Source organism: Euprymna scolopes, chromosome 45 (assembly GCF_053919585.1).
Source record: "Euprymna scolopes isolate OS-2025 chromosome 45, ASM5391958v1, whole genome shotgun sequence".
Lineage (NCBI taxonomy): Eukaryota > Metazoa > Mollusca > Cephalopoda > Sepiida > Sepiolidae > Euprymna > Euprymna scolopes.
This window is the reverse complement of record NC_136526.1, coordinates 1129014-1146286: the sequence shown is the minus strand read 5'-3', so window position 1 is coordinate 1146286 and position 17273 is coordinate 1129014. Positions and strand designations below refer to the sequence as shown.

At 27.2% G+C, this 17273-nt stretch overlaps 1 long non-coding RNA gene across 1 annotated transcript in view; it reads left to right on the top strand.

Moving 5' to 3' along the window:
* Positions 1-1919, top strand: part of LOC145269115 (uncharacterized) — a 29044-nt gene extending 27125 nt beyond the window's left edge. The window contains exon 2 of the long non-coding RNA XR_013864959.1: positions 1255-1919. This is a non-coding gene — a long non-coding RNA (uncharacterized LOC145269115). The remainder of the gene's footprint in view (positions 1-1254) is intronic.
* The last annotated feature ends 15354 nt before the right edge of the window (positions 1920-17273 follow it).

Genomic DNA, 17273 nt, shown 5'->3' with positions numbered 1-17273 from the left:
TAGGTCTTGAACTGTCACCTAGGCTTCAACCTCTGTCCCATCGATGAAATATTGCATCCCTCTGCCCGTTTTACAAGTATTTTAATGGTGGATGCTCCAACGAACTACAAGCCCTTGTACCACCTCAACGTAAATACCCCTGACAAACCTGACAAGCAGCAAAGTCCCACCCCTACACAGTAGAGATCCCTAGGTGTAAGAAAGGCTTCTACTCCAATAGTTTCTTCCTCAGAATTGCTAGATTTTGGAATTCTCTTCCAGGTTCCTGCTTCCTTGACTGTACTGACATGCAGAAGTTCAAATGTAATGTGAACAGACATCTTGCTGCTCAACTTCCTATATAGTATCCCTGCAACTTGTGTCCCCGATAGTAGCCTCCTACATCAAAGTTGCACTGTGCCTTGTTTGGGATGAAAATGTAATAATAATAATCTCGTAGGAGATGTCCTTTTCTCCTCCTTGCAACCTCTATCTCACAGAAGAGATGTTCCGAGTCTGTCTCTGATGTATCGTTATTTTCATGGAAAGTGTTCGACTGAGCTTCAATCTATGGTCCCCCCTCGCCAAACTTTCACAAGAAACACCCGTCTAGCTGTAAACACTATCAATAATTCCCCCCACTCTTTATCTGTGCCTAAACCTAAACGTAAATTCCATGAACAAAGCTTTTTTCTTAGCACTGCACGCCTGTGGAATTGTCTTCCATTTTCCTGCTTTCCGGCTGACTACAATATGGTTGTGTTCAAGTCTAACGTAAATAAGTTCTTGATGAGCCGTTCCATATAAGTTATCAAATTTAACAAATTTTCATTACTAATGATTATTATATTGTCCAATTTCTACTGTACACTCTTGAACCCTTATCCTTGAGTGGCCTCTTTGCCTTGATAATGAGTTGATGCCTATGAAAAAAAAAAAAAAGAAAAAGTCCAATGTGAACAAGTTCTAATTGAATCGTCCCCCTAAGTAAATTCCCACTGTTTACTATGCTAAAATCACAATGACTAATGTATACCTATTAACCCTTATCCTCGAGTGGCCTCTGGGCCTTGATAAGCGGTGACACGCATGTAAAAAAAAAAAAAAAATAATGAAAAAAATAAATAAAAACGTTACATTTAATACCGGGCAATGCTGGGTACATCTTCTAGTTTTAAATAAAATCCAGATGTGGAAAAAAAAAAAGAAAAAAAGAAAGATTTTTCTGATTTATATTTTTTTTTCTTCTAAATTTAATATCTGCTTTCTTAACAGGTTCAAAGGTCAAACTCGGACTTTGTTGATGCTGCTGCTGCTGCTTCTGACCAAGGTGGATCATTTAGCCGCATATTATTGACCGCAAAGAAACCCAGATTCGTATTTTGATTCTGACATCCCCGCTGACGTTCATCATGCTGCCAAAGTTCTCTGTCGAAAAGAAGCTCGTCAACAGGTTGGCCTCTCTCGTTCCTGCCTTCACAGATGTCTTTGACGAGGAGTCGTTTTATATCTTCTTTCTTTTCTTTGTGGTGCTCACCATTATTATCGCGATCGTATTATCGCGTTACATCACAATCAAAGATGCTGGACATGTTGATTAAATAAGAAATTAAAAAAAAAAACAACAATATTTATACAAAAAAAAAAACAAAAAACTTATATACTTAGATGGTCATCAACTGACTGCCGTCTCTTAACACCATGTGTTGGATAAGCAACCATCCCCCCCGGACCAGCATCGAGCAAATCATTGTTTCACCCGCAACTTTTCTGCATTCTTCTCGATGTCAACGTTTATTCATTAACAGCGTCGATGCGACAATATCGGAACGTCTGTTATTGTCGTCTCTGGATATCTGTTCACTACGATTTCGTTTTGACCGTCTGATCAACACACCAGCATTTAGAGGATCATGAGACTTTCTTTTTTTTTTTTTTTTTTTAAACAATTTTAATTTAAAAAAAAAGGCACTTCTGCATTATACGGACGGCACCATTGTTAGGGGGCGATAACTCCAATTTCTTTTTGTCAAATAATATGGCAAATGAATAACAAACAAGATTTTTTTTTTCGAACAGAAAAATATTTGAAAAGCAAAAATATTTATTGTATAAAAATGAATCAATATATAATTGTAAAAACATTTATTGAAAAGTCTGTACAAGAAAATATAATTTTGATAAAACAATTTTTGAATTAAAGCAAGATTGGATTTTTTTTTTTACGAAACATTTTTTGCAATAAAGTAAAATTAGATTTTTTCTGAACAATTTAATAATTTAAACGAAACATTTTTTTAAATAAAGTAAAATTAGATTTTTTCTGAACAATTTAATAATTTAAACGAAACATTTTTTTAAATAAAGTAAAATTAGATTTTTTCTGAACAATTTAATAATTTAAACGAAACATTTTTTTAAATAAAGTAAAATTAGATTTTTTCTGAACAATTTAATAATTTAAATGAAACATTTTTTTAAATAAAGTAAAATTAGATTTTTTCTGAACAATTTAATAATTTAAATGAAACATTTTTTTAAATAAAGTAAAATTAGATTTTTTCTGAACAATTTAATAATTTAAATGAAACATTTTTTGAAATAAAGTAAAATTAGATTTTTTCTGAACAATTTAATAATTTAAACGAAACATTTTTTTAAATAAAGTAAAATTAGATTTTTTCTGAACAATTTAATAATTTAAACGAAACATTTTTTTAAATAAAGTAAAATTAGATTTTTTCTGAACAATTTAATAATTTAAACGAAACATTTTTTTAAATAAAGTAAAATTAGATTTTTTCTGAACAATTTAATAATTTAAACGAAACATTTTTTTAAATAAAGTAAAATTAGATTTTTTCTGAACAATTTAATAATTTAAATGAAACATTTTTTTAAATAAAGTAAAATTAGATTTTTTCTGAACAATTTAATAATTTAAATGAAACATTTTTTTAAATAAAGTAAAATTAGATTTTTTCTGAACAATTTAATAATTTAAATGAAACATTTTTTTAAATAAAGTAAAATTAGATTTTTTCTGAACAATTTAATAATTTAAATGAAACATTTTTTGAATTAAAACATTGAATTTTTAAAAAAATTTTGCAATAAAGTAAAATTAGATTTTTTTTAACAATTTGATAATTTAAACGAAACATTTTTTGAAATAAAGTAAAATTAGATTTTTTCTGAACAATTTAATAATTTAAATGAAACATTTTTTGAATTAAAACATTGAATTAAAAAAAAAAATTTTGCAATAAAGTAAAATTAGATTTTTTTTAACAATTTAATAATTTAAACGAAACATTTTTTTAAATAAAGTAAAATTAGATTTTTTCTGAACAATTTAATAATTTAAACGAAACATTTTTTTAAATAAAGTAAAATTAGATTTTTTCTGAACAATTTAATAATTTAAATGAAACATTTTTTGAATTAAAACATTGAATTTTTAAAAAAATTTTGCAATAAAGTAAAATTAGATTTTTTTTAACAATTTAATAATTTAAACGAAACATTTTTTGAAATAAAGTAAAATTAGATTTTTTCTGAACAATTTAATAATTTAAATGAAACATTTTTTGAATTAAAACATTGAATTTAAAAAAAAAATTTTGCAATAAAGTAAAATTAGATTTTTTTAACAATTTAATAATTTAAACGAAACATTTTTTTAAATAAAGTAAAATTAGATTTTTTTTAACAATTTAATAATTTAAATGAAACATTTTTTAAATAAAGTAAAATTAGATTTTTTCTGAACAATTTAATAATTTAAATGAAACATTTTTTGAATTAAAACATTGAATTTTTAAAAAAATTTTGCAATAAAGTAAAATTAGATTTTTTTAAACAATTTAATAATTTAAACGAAACATTTTTTTAAATAAAGTAAAATTAGATTTTTTTTAACAATTTAATAATTTAAACGAAACATTTTTTTAAATAAAGTAAAATTAGATTTTTTCTGAACAATTTAATAATTTAAATGAAACATTTTTTGAATTAAAACATTGAATTTTTAAAAAAATTTTGCAATAAAGTAAAATTAGATTTTTTTTAACAATTTAATAATTTAAACGAAACATTTTTTGAAATAAAGTAAAATTAGATTTTTTCTGAACAATTTAATAATTTAAATGAAACATTTTTTGAATTAAAACATTGAATTTTTAAAAAAATTTTGCAATAAAGTAAAATTAGATTTTTTTTAACAATTTAATAATTTAAACGAAACATTTTTTGAAATAAAGTAAAATTAGATTTTTTCTGAACAATTTAATAATTTAAATGAAACATTTTTTGAAATAAAACATTGAATTTAAAAAAAAATTTTTGCAATAAAGTAAAATTAGATTTTTTTTCTGAACAATTTAATGATTTAAATGAGAAATTTTTTAATTAAAACATTGTTTTTTTGTTTTTTTTTAAATGATTTTGTATTGAAGTAAAATTGTCACTGTAACAAACTATAGTTTTAATTTTGGGGGAGCACCTGTTGAAGGGTCAACAAATTTATAAGTTTTAATTTTTAAATTAAGTAACAATTTGAATGGAGAGGAGCGCCACCTGACGACAGTTTAGTGAAACGCGCCAAAAAAACAAATAGCCGCCGTCGGTGTAATGCAGAAGTGCCTAAAAATTTTTTTTTTTTTTTCTTTTTAAATTTTTCTTTTTCTCATCCAATTTGAGCCAGTTGTGGTGTTCAAGAGTTATCTCCCTTCTCCAAGTCCATTTCGCAAGCATATATCTACATCTGTTTATGTTTATGAAAATTAGTCATTTTTCAGCTCTGGAAAGCCCAAATAACTTACAATCTTACACATTTCTTCAACTCTCCTAAACATTAACCCAGTCTAATATTAGTAAATCAACAGTGATAAAATTTTTTGCGCATTCTATTCATTTCATTATGCTTTTAAATACTTCCTATGCTGAGTCACTCTCAATTACGGTCAACCACTTTGCTCTATTTGGACTGGGCTAGTGTTGCGGAGATATGGATATAGGTTGATAAAATATGAATTTTATAAGTTAAATGTTTAGAAAAAAAAATGCATTTCAGCTTGATTTTTGTTTTTTTAGAAATACTTAATTTCTTTACTAGATATTAGGTATAAAATTTTTCAAGAATTAAAAAAACTTTTTTCTTCTCACAATAAAATAAGCGGTAATTTTTTTACAATTCAAATTCATGGCAATTTTTATTCACAAATTAAATTAATGGAAATTTTTATTCACAAATTAAATTAATGGCAATTTTTTTCACAAATTAATGGCAATTTTTATTCACAAATTAAATTAATGGCAATTTTTATTCACAAATCAAATTAATGGCAATTTTTTGCATAAATTAAATTAATGGCAATTTTTTTCACAAATTGAATTAATACCAATTGTTTTTCATAAATCAAATTAATGGCAATTTTGTTCATAAATCAAATTAATGGCAATTTTGTTCACAAATTAAATTAATGGTGATGTTTTCTACAAATTAAATTAATACCAATTTTTTTCACAAATAAAATTAATGGTAGATTTTGTTCACAAATAAAATTAATGGCAATTTTTTTTATAAATTAAATTAATGGCAATTTTTTTCACAAATTAAATTAATGGCAATTTTTTTCACAAAATAAATTAATGGCAATTTTTTTTTCACAAATTAAATTAATGGCAATTTTTTCCATAAATTAATGGCAATTTTTTTTTCACAAATTAAATTAATGGCAATTTTTTCCATAAATTAATGGCAATTTTTTTCACAAAATAAATTAATGGCAATTTTTTTTTCACAAACTAAATTAATGGCAATTTTATTCCACAAAATAAATTATTGGCAATTTTTTCACAAATTTAATTAATGGCATTTTTTTTCACAAATTTAATTAATGACATTTTTTTTCACAAATTTAATTAATGACAGATTTCTTCTTATCCAAACAAAATTAATGGCAAATTATTTCTTACTCAAATAAAATTGCAATTTTTTTTTAACACAAATAAATCTAAAGGCAATTTTTTTCTCATCCAAATGAGATTGATGACAGAAATCCTCATAAATTAATGGGATTTTTTATTGCCTAAATGAAATGTCCAAGTCCATTTCGCAATGATATATCAACATCTGTTTATGTTTATGAAAATTAGCCGTTTTTTAAGCCCTGGAAAGCCCAAATAACTTACAATCTTACACATTTCTTCAACTCTGCTAAACACTAACCCAGTCTAATATTAGTAAATCAACAGTGCATTTTTTTATGCATTATTTTCGTTTTAACAAACTCTTAAGTTCTTCCTCTGCTGCCTTTCTCTGAATCTTTTTTTTTTCTACATAAAAATGCATTAATGGTTAACCTTCTTCTTAGCATCAGTTATTCAGAGTTTGTAATTTATATTTGCTCACAGTATTTTGATGTATGAAACTTCTTTTTCTTATAATAAATGTTGGGTTTATGGCCATTTAAAGAGTGTATACATTTTATTGGGACACCCTGTATAATTGTGCAATTTTCTTTATCAATACAAGCATTGTTGGCTACACAAACGCATACATGTTTCGGCTATGATTTTTTTCAAAATCTATCATCATCAGATCACTAGTCTTAATTTGTTTCAAATATGAATGTAGGAGTCCTGTGCCCTTCCCTGCTGTGTCCGACTTTCTCGTCTGACCTCCGTGCTCTGCCCGACTCTCTCTTCTGACCTCTGTGATCTGTCTGACCCTCTGATCTAAACCGAATGTTACTTGTCTCTCTCGGGGTCCATACTGTATTTACTTCTCCATTTTCATGCTGTATAATCTGGGGTCTCTTCTTAGGGCCTCTTGTTTTTCTGCCTCTTGGACTATGCTGTCTGACCCTCTTCTGATTATCATGTGGTCTAATACCTTTTTGTGCCATACTGGTCTCACTTTATCCTCTGAGCCATACTAACTCTGATAAGGTCAGAAAAAACACACACAAATAAACACACACACACACACACACACACACACAAATAAACACACATACACACACACACAAAAAAAAAAAACATGCACACAAGAAAAACAAAAAACACACAAAAAAAAGATGCACACAAGAAAAACACAAAAAACACACAAAAAACACAAACACACACACAAAAAATACACACACACACAAAGAAAAACACAAAAAACACACAAAAAGCACAAACACAAAAACACACACACAAAACACAAAAAACAAAAACACAAATCACAAACACACACACACACACAAAAATACACACACACACACACACACACAAACACACACACAAGAAAAACACAAAAAACACAAAAAACAAAAACACAAATCACAAACACACACACACACACAAAATACACACACACACACACACAAAAACACACACACAAGAAAAACACAAAAAACACACACAAAAAAAATACACATGGCATAAATCTGGAAATCTCCTTTATTTAAAAAAAAAAAAAATATTTGCCTCAATTTTTAAAAATTCTTTTTTTCTTCTTTTGCTCAATGTGAATTTATCTTCTCTTGTTTGTCCTTACTTTCTGCTCATATCTTGCCTGGAAATTTGTGGCCATTTGGCTGTGGCGCCTTCACACAATCCTTTCCTTGGGAAACCAACTCTCTTCTTAAAAAACAAAAAAAAAAAAAAAAATTTCCATCCCGAACATTTTTATGCATGTTTTTTTTTTTTTTCTTTTAAAAGTTCAAACTATCAAAAATGTATTAAAAAAAAAAAAAAAAAATTAAAATCCACAAATAACTCTGGTTTACCAACAAAAAAAAAAAAAAGTTCTTTTTGGTATTTTTTCTACAGAATTTCAACCAAACAACACCGACTTTTACTGAAGCAGATTTCTGCAACAAGCCAGAAACCAATGAAGCGTTTTATCAAATCGGAAGCCACAATAAAAAAAAACAAAAACAAGTGAAGCATGCGTGCTCTCCTGTGAGTGCACAGTGAACGAGGCATAAAAAAATGAAAAAAGTTCAGCATTGCCCCTCCCCTTCCCATTTAGCCCGAAAAACCCCCAGGGGATGTCAAATCCTGGTGAAAATGAACAAACGGTGCAGTTTTAGGCTTTAACGTATGTAAATTTGAGTTCTACACCATAAAAAAAAAAAGAAATGACTAAGTCCATCATTTGCCATCAATTTTTCCATATAAAGCATTTGGTCCTCTTAAAGAAAGGGCTTCCGGAGCCCATCATCCTCACTATATAACTGATGTCTCTTTAACGTTGTGGTGTGTCTTAGTGATGGGATGATTGGAACGTTTTTTTTCTGATTCTGATATAATTATGTATTCTGTACTAAATTTCCGATTTCGATACAATTACCGATTCCGATTCTTTGCAAATGTAGTAATACAGTGTAAACCGGATATAAGAGATTTTTTTCTCGTCCCAAATTAGAGCCTGTGTTAATGTAGTATAACCCGGATATAAGAGAGAATAGGAAGTCTTTTATACCCGGGTTATACTGTATATCTCTTTCCAGTAAAAAAAAAAAAATTAAATGTCTGCAGCCATTTAATTTTTCCATATGAAGCATTTGATCCTCTTTAAGAAATGGCTTCCAGAACCTCTCAGCCTCGGAAACCCTATTCTAGTCGACTGTTTTCCTTACACTTGATACATGTTTTTTTTTTTTGACAATGGCTGAGTTTGACTTTTTTTTTTATGTAAATCTCGTTTGCCAAAAGTCGGTTTTGTTCAGTTCAAATTCTGTAGAAGCACCAAGTTTTTTTTTTCTTTGGCAATTTAAAAAAAAAATAAATTGCGCATTAAAGATCCTCAAAATTCAAACTTTTCTAAACCCACAACTTCAGTTGTGTAATGTTTCTTTTCACAAAGTTTTCACCATATCAGTATTTATTTTTATTTATTGCTTTGAGGTAATTTTGTGTGTTTTTTGCAATTCTGAAACGTTCTTAATGCCTTGCAGTCCTGCACCTGTTTTACTAATAAAATCTTTTGCTTTCAATAAAGAATTTCTTGAATTCATTTTGATGTAATAATTTGATATTTCTAAAGAATTACATTCAACCAAATCTGTGTTTTTAATTTTTATATACGTTTTGTTTTTACTGTAATTCAATTTAAATCTGAAATCAAACTTGGTACTCAAATCTGCACATATCAAGCTCTCGTCTGCACTATTCTATTGTAGGGCTGTGAAACCTGGCTGATGAAGAAGAGATACTACACTTGAAAATTAGGGATATCAACATCTTGTACGACACATTATGTTGGTAAATAAACGTAATATGATTGAAAATTCCTTCTAATATTGTCATTGTTTTTTTATATGCTAATTCAACAACACCACCATTCGTCTATGCATGCAGTATTGCCGCCATATCTGGGCTGGTGCATCTACCATCTTGGATAAAGTCCAAAAAATGGTTGTCAATCTAATTGGTCCCACTTTATCAACAGAAACAATGCTTTAAGCAAACTATAACTTTGTAGACAATGTATGATGAGTCAGTCGTGTCCAATGCACAAATGACACTGCACTTGCATGATGGGACGGGAAACATCATTCAGCATCTTGAGTCGATATTTTTGGAGCATTTATCAGTAAGGAATTCAAGGAGTTTTCCGCTGGTTGGGGAGTATGCCTGCAGTTTCGGTGTGCATATGTGCCAGCAGGCAATGCCATTACAGAACGATGTCACCGCAGTATTAAGCGGATTGCAGCCAGAACGAGATGCACTGTTCAGGAAGCAGTGTATTGGTACAATGTCACGCGCAAGGACGATACATCATCATGTACTGCACCTGCCAACGGGATCTATAGATATGAAGTTAGGGTGAAGAACATCAACCCAGTGCCCACATTACCAGCGTCTGAACAAACTCAATACCATGTGTGTGACTCTGTATGGGTAAAACCACCAGGTTATCGATGCATATCCAATTTCGAAGAAGGAACAGTAACGGAAGTGATCAGCCCACAAGCCATTGGTGTTGATGGTGTTCCGTGCCATGTGAAGGATATACGACCCCGAACGTATACCTTCCTCTCTGGTAATGCGGATGATGAGATTTCAGATGACGCTGCATGTATTACACTGCCTGGCCGACAACCAACCTAAAATGATGCCATTCCACCTGGCAGAGCAGATGAGACTTCGGATGATATTAGAGTATGACACTGCCTGACCCACAGACTACACAGAATGGAGAGATCCCAGAACCACCCTTGTGGCGAAATACATGCCGAAGATTACCAGCGCGACCAGGGATCAGGGAGGAGTGTAGACAATGTATGACGAACCGGTCGCTGTTGTGTCCAATGCACAAATGATACTGCACTTGCATGATGGGGCGGGAAATCCGGTTGGTACTGATTTGCATGAGTTGGCGCCCCTGCGGTGATAAAAGACGTCGAACTTTTGTGTGTGCGCGGCATTCTTTCATTTGCTTGGTGAAAGAGATTTTGTACTGTTTGTCTCAGTTACGTGAATCGAGGACAGGAAGAAAGGGACAGTAAGAACTGCAAATAGAACATACTGATTTAAGCTATTTCGGCATTATGACTGAAGGAAGGTTCGATCTAAAATTAGTACTGGAATATGACGGCACAACCTCTATTGTAGACTGGTTAGAGAGAGTGGACCTTATCTGCAAGCTCTCGGGAGTTGACAGAGTCGAACAGGTAATCCCCTTGCGACTAGGTGGAGGAGCTTTCGACATCTACCAACAGCTGTTAGATGGAGAGAAGAATAATGTAACATCCACTTACCTTACTATATATACGACTGTCGTGCGAAAATTAGTCAGTTTTCAGAGAAGAGCGAGAAGAGTCGAACCGAGTTTCAGATCAGAGTAGAGAAGAGACGTGACCCCTCCCCACCTCATCCATCCGTCGGTCGCTGTCTGTGAAGAGTGTTGAGACTTTGAAAAGAACTTACAAAATCTGAATGAGAATTGTAAAAACATTTGTACATATTTTTATGAGAATTAAGCTTTTGTAGATAGACTACAATCGTTGTCTTTCTTCCTGTCTGCCGCTTCGATATTCGCTTTCAGCATACCAGATTATGTAACAACCTCCGAGGAGCCTAGACGACCACGTGCCGAGATCCAGTGAAATAAGAGTCCTAGCCACCTCCTCGAACGAGGCGTTACAACAGGAAGAAAGGGACAGCAAGAACTGCAAATAGAACATACTGATTCAAGCAGTTTGAATAATTCAAAGAAATTTTTGATGTGATAATTTGACATTTCTAAAGACTTACACTCGAGCAAATCTGTGTTTTTAATTTTTATACACATTTCGTTTTTACTGTAATACAGTTTAGATTTGAAATCAAACTTGGTACTAAAAGATGCATATCTCATGCTCTATCATCCGCACTATTCTATTGTATGGCTGTGAAACCTGGTTGAAGAAGAGATACTACTCTCGAAAATTGTGGTTTTAAGTTTTACTAGTCTACCCATCGGGCCTTAAAGGGTAAGATGAAAACTGTTTCAAATAAAGAAACCTGTTTGAAGAAGAGATACTACTCTTGAAAATTGTGGTTTTAAGTTTTACTAGTATACCCATCGGTCCTTAAAGGTTAAGATGAAAACTGTTTCAAATAAAGATTTTGAGATTATATTGTCTTGAGAAAACATTTTTTTATTTTAAATGATGAGTAAAAAACAAAAAAAAAACTCAGGAAGCCTCCAGAGCACTACTGCAAGCACTAATTAAAATCAAGGCGACCCTACTAAAAGCATTACTAAAACCAAGTTTCTATATCTTCCCCTCTTTGAAGAGAAAATATTTTTAAGTAACGCCTGAAAAAACCCCCAAAAAACAATCATTAGAATCCACATGAGCGCTACTAAAAGCAGCAAATATGGTCATCATATGATTATAGTTAAATATTGAATATTTATAATTTAAATCAGTTTTATTACTCAACGGTGTTAAATTACGTTTATTTGTAAGAAAAACATGTGAAAAAAAGTTTAACCAAAAAAATATTGTTGACCTTGTATATGCTTTGAATAGCAGCTGTGGACTTAAGATGGGGTGGCCATGGAATTTGTAAGCAAACAAATTTTTTGAAACCGGAAGTCAGAAATCAGATAGAAAATTTAAACGCCCAAGCAAGCTGATCTGACTTAAATAGATATAGATTTCATTTTTAATATAATGCAATTTAGATATGAAATGGTTTCTGATAACAAACAAATCACGAAAGTTGAAAACCTGGTTCAGAACTGTAATAATGATAGCAAGCTGATCCTGAGCCGTCGCGGCTATGGGATTTGCCACCAGAATTGTTTTTTTTTTTTTTGTTTTGACTTAAGAGATGTCACTTAGAAAGGTAAAAGTCTGCTATAAATGTGAGATATGGAAATCACAGAGAATGTCACATGGTCACGTGATTTGACTAAATGTAAAAGTTCAAATTTTATTCAGATCTCAATTATAATTAAAATGAAATGTATTAACCCTTTATGACCTGAATTATGATGTAGATGATTAAAAATATTTATTGTTAGTTTTATGACCTGAATTATGATGTAAGTTATTAAATAAATATTTATTGTAAATTTTATGACCTGAATTATGACGTAGATGATTAAAAAATATTTATTGTTACTTTTATGACCTGAATTATGACGTAGATGATTAAAAATATCTATTGTAAATTTTATGACCGGAATTATGATGTAGATGATTAAAAAATATTTATTGTTAATTTTATGACCTGAATTATAAAGTAGATGATTTTAAAAAATATTTATTGTTAGTTTTATGACCTGAATTATGATGTAGATGATTAAAAAATATTTATTGTTAATTTTATGACCTGAATTATGAAGTAGATGATTTTAAAAAATATTTATTCTTAGTTTTATGACCTGAATTATGATGTAGATGATTAAAAAATATTTATTGTTAATTTTATGACCTGAATTATGAAGTAGATGATTTTAAAAAATATTTATTGTTAGTTTTATGACCTGAATTATGATGTAGATGATTAAAAAATATTTATTGTTAATTTTATGACCTGAATTATGAAGTAGATGATTTTAAAAAATATTTATTGTTAGTTTTATGACCTGAATTATGATGTAGATGATTAAAAAAGATTTATTGTTAATTTTATGACCTGAATTATGACGTCGATGATTAAAAAATATCTATTGTAAATTTTATGACCTGAATTATGATGTAAGTTAATAAATAAATATTTATTGTAAATTTTATGACCTGAATTATGATGTAGATGATTAAAAAATATTTATTGTTAATTCTATGACCTGAACAACGATATATATGATTTAAAAATATTTATTGTAAATTTTATGACCTGAATTATGATGTAGATGATTAAAAATGTTTATTGTTAGTTTTATGACCTGAATTATGACGTACATGATTAAAAAATATTTATTGTTAATTTTATGACCTGAATAACGATATATATGATTAAAAAATATTTATTGTTAATTTTATGACCTGAATTATGATGTAGATGATTAAAAATATCTATTGTAAATTTTATGACCTGAATTATGATGTAAGTTATTAAATAAATATTTATTGTAAATTTTATGACCTGAATCATGATGCAGATGATTAAAAAATATTTATTGTTAATTTTATGACCTGAATTATGATGTAGATGATTAAAAAATATCTATTGTAACTTTTATGACCTGAATTTTGACTTAGATGATTAAAATATATTTATTGTTAATTTTATGACCTGAATTATGATGTAGATGATTAAAAATATTTATTGTAAATTTTATGACCTGAATTATGATGTAGATGATTAAAAAAATATTTTGTGTTAATTTTATGACCTGAATTATGATGTAGATGATTAAAAAAAATATTTTGTGTTAATTTTATGACCTGAATTATGATGTAGATTATGAAAAATGTTTATTGTTAGTTTTATGACCTGAATTATGATGTAGATGATTAAAAAATATTTATTGTTAATTTTATGACCTGAATAACGATATATATGATTAAAAAATATTTATTGTTAATTTTATGACCTGAATTATGATGTAGATGATTAAAAATATCTATTGTAAATTTCATGACCTGAATTATGATGTAAGTTATTAAATAAATATTTATTGTAAATTTTATGACCTGAATCAAGATGCAGATGATTAAAAAATATTTATTGTTAATTTTATGACCTGAATTATGATGTAGATGATTAAAAAATATCTATCGTAACTTTTATGACCTGAATTTTGACTTAGATAATTAAAATATATTTATTGTTAATTTTATGACCTGAATTATGATGTAGATTATTAAAAATATTTATTGTAAATTTTATGACCTGAATTATGATGTAGATGATTAAAAAAATATTTTGTGTTAATTTTATGACCTGAATTATGATGTAGATGATTAAAAAAATATTTTGTGTTAATTTTATGACCTGAATTATGATGTAGATTATGAAAAATGTTTATTGTTAGTTTTATGACCTGAATTATGATGTAGATGATTAAAAAATATTTATTGTTAATTTTATGACCTGAATAACGATATATATGATTAAAAAATATTTATTGTTAATTTTATGACCTGAATTATGATGTAGATGATTAAAAATATCTATTGTAAATTTTATGACCTGAATTATGATGTAAGTTATTAAATAAATATTTATTGTAAATTTTATGACCTGAATCAAGATGCAGATGATTAAAAAATATTTATTGTTAATTTTATGACCTGAATTATGATGTAGATGATTAAAAAATATCTATTGTAACTTTTATGACCTGAATTTTGACTTAGATAATTAAAATATATTTATTGTTAATTTTATGACCTGAATTATGATGTAGATTATTAAAAATATTTATTGTAAATTTTATGACCTGAATTATGATGTAGATGATTAAAAAAATATTTTGTGTTAATTTTATGACCTGAATTATGATGTAGATGATAAAAAAATATTTTGTGTTAATTTTATGACCTGAATTATGATGTAGATGATTAAAAAATATTTATTGTTTAATTTTATGACCTGAATTATGATGTGGATGATTAAAAATATTTTTGTACATTTTATGACCTGAATTATGATGTAGATGATTAAAAAATATTTATTGTTTAATTTTATGACCTGAATTATGATGTAGATGATTAAAAATATTTATTGTAAATTTTTTGACCTGAATTATGATGTAGATGATTAAAAAATATTTATTGTTAATTTTATGACCTGAATTATGATGTAGATGATTAGAAATATTTATTGTTAATTTTATTATCTGAATTATGATGTAGATGATTAAAAAATATTTATTGTTAATTTTATGACCTGAATTATTATGTAGATGATTAAAAATATTTATTGTTAATTTTATGACCTGAATTATGATGTAGATGATTAAAAAATATTTATTGTTAATTTAATGACCTGAATTATGATGTAGATGATGAAAAAATATTTATTGTTAGTTTTATGACCTGAATTATGATGTAAGTTATTAAATAAATATTTATTGTAAATTTTATGACCTGAATTATGATGTAGATGATTAAAAATATTTATTGTAACTTTTATGACCTTAATTATGACGTAGATGATTAAAAATATCTAATGTAAATTTTATGACCTGAATTATGATGTAAGTTATTAAATAAATATTTATTGTAAATTTTATGACCTGAATTAGGATGTAGATGATTTAAAAATATTTATTGTTTAATTTTATGACCTGAATTATGATGTAGATGATTAAAAATATTCATTGTTAATTTCATTATCTGAATTATGATGTAGATGATTAAAAAAATATCTAGTGTAAATTTTATGACCTGAATTATGATGTAAGTTATTAAATAAATATTTATTGTAAATTTTATGACCTGAATTATGATGTAGATTATGAAAAAATATTTATTGTTAGTTTTATGACCTGAATTATGATGTAGATGATTAAAAAAATATTTATTGTAAATTTTATGACCTGAATTATGATGTAGATGATGAAAAAATATTTATTATTAATTTTATGACCTGAATTATGATGTAGATGATGAAAAAATATTTATTGTTAATTTTATGACCTGAATTATGATGTAGATGATTAAAAAAATATTTATTGTTAATTTTATGACCTGAATTATGATGTAGATGATGAAAAAATATTTATTGTTAATTTTATGACCTGAATTATGATGTAAGTTATTAAATAAATATTTATTGTTAATTTTATGACCTGAATTATGATGTAGATGATTAAAAAATATTTATTGTTACTTTTATGACCTGAATTATGACGTAGATGATTAAAAAATATCTATTGTAAATTTTATGACCTGAATTATGATGTAAGTTATTAAATAAATATTTATTGTAAATTTTATGACCTGAATTATGATGTAGATGATTAAAAAAATATTGTTAATTTTATGACCTGAATTACGATATATATGATTTAAAAATATTTATTGTTAATTTTATGACCTGAATTATGACATAGATGATTAAAAAATATCTATTGTAAATTTTATGACCTGAATTATGATGTAAGTTATTAAAAAAATATTTATTGTTAAATTTTATGACCTGAATTATGATGTAGATGATTAAAAAATATTTATTGTTAATTTTATGACCTGAATAACGATATATATGATTAAAAAATATTTATTGTTAGTTTTATGACCTGAATTATGATGTAGATGATTAAAAGATATTTATTGTTAGTTTTATGACCTGAATTATGATGTAGATAATTAAAAAATATTTATTGTGAATTTTATGACCTGAATTATGATGTAGATGATTTAAAAATATTTATTGTTAGTTTTATGACCTGAATTATGATGTAGAATATTAAAAAATATTTATTTTTAGTTTTACGACCTGAATTATGATGTAGATGATTAAAAAATGTTTATTGTTAATTTTATGACCTGAATTATGATGTAGATAATTAAAAATATTTATTGTAAATTTTATGACCTGAATTATGATGTAGATGATTAAAAAAATATTTTGTGTTAATTTTATGACCTGAATTATGATGTAGATGATTAAAAAATATTTTGTGTTAATTTTATGACCTGAATTATGATGTAGATGATTAAAAAAATATTTATTGTTTAATTCTATGACCTGAATTATGATGTGGATGATTAAAAATATTTATTGTAAATTTTATGACCTGAATTATGATGTAGATGATTAAAAAATATTTATTATTAATTTTATGACCTGAATTATGATGTAGATGATTAAAAATATTTATTGTAAATTTTTTGACCTGAATTATG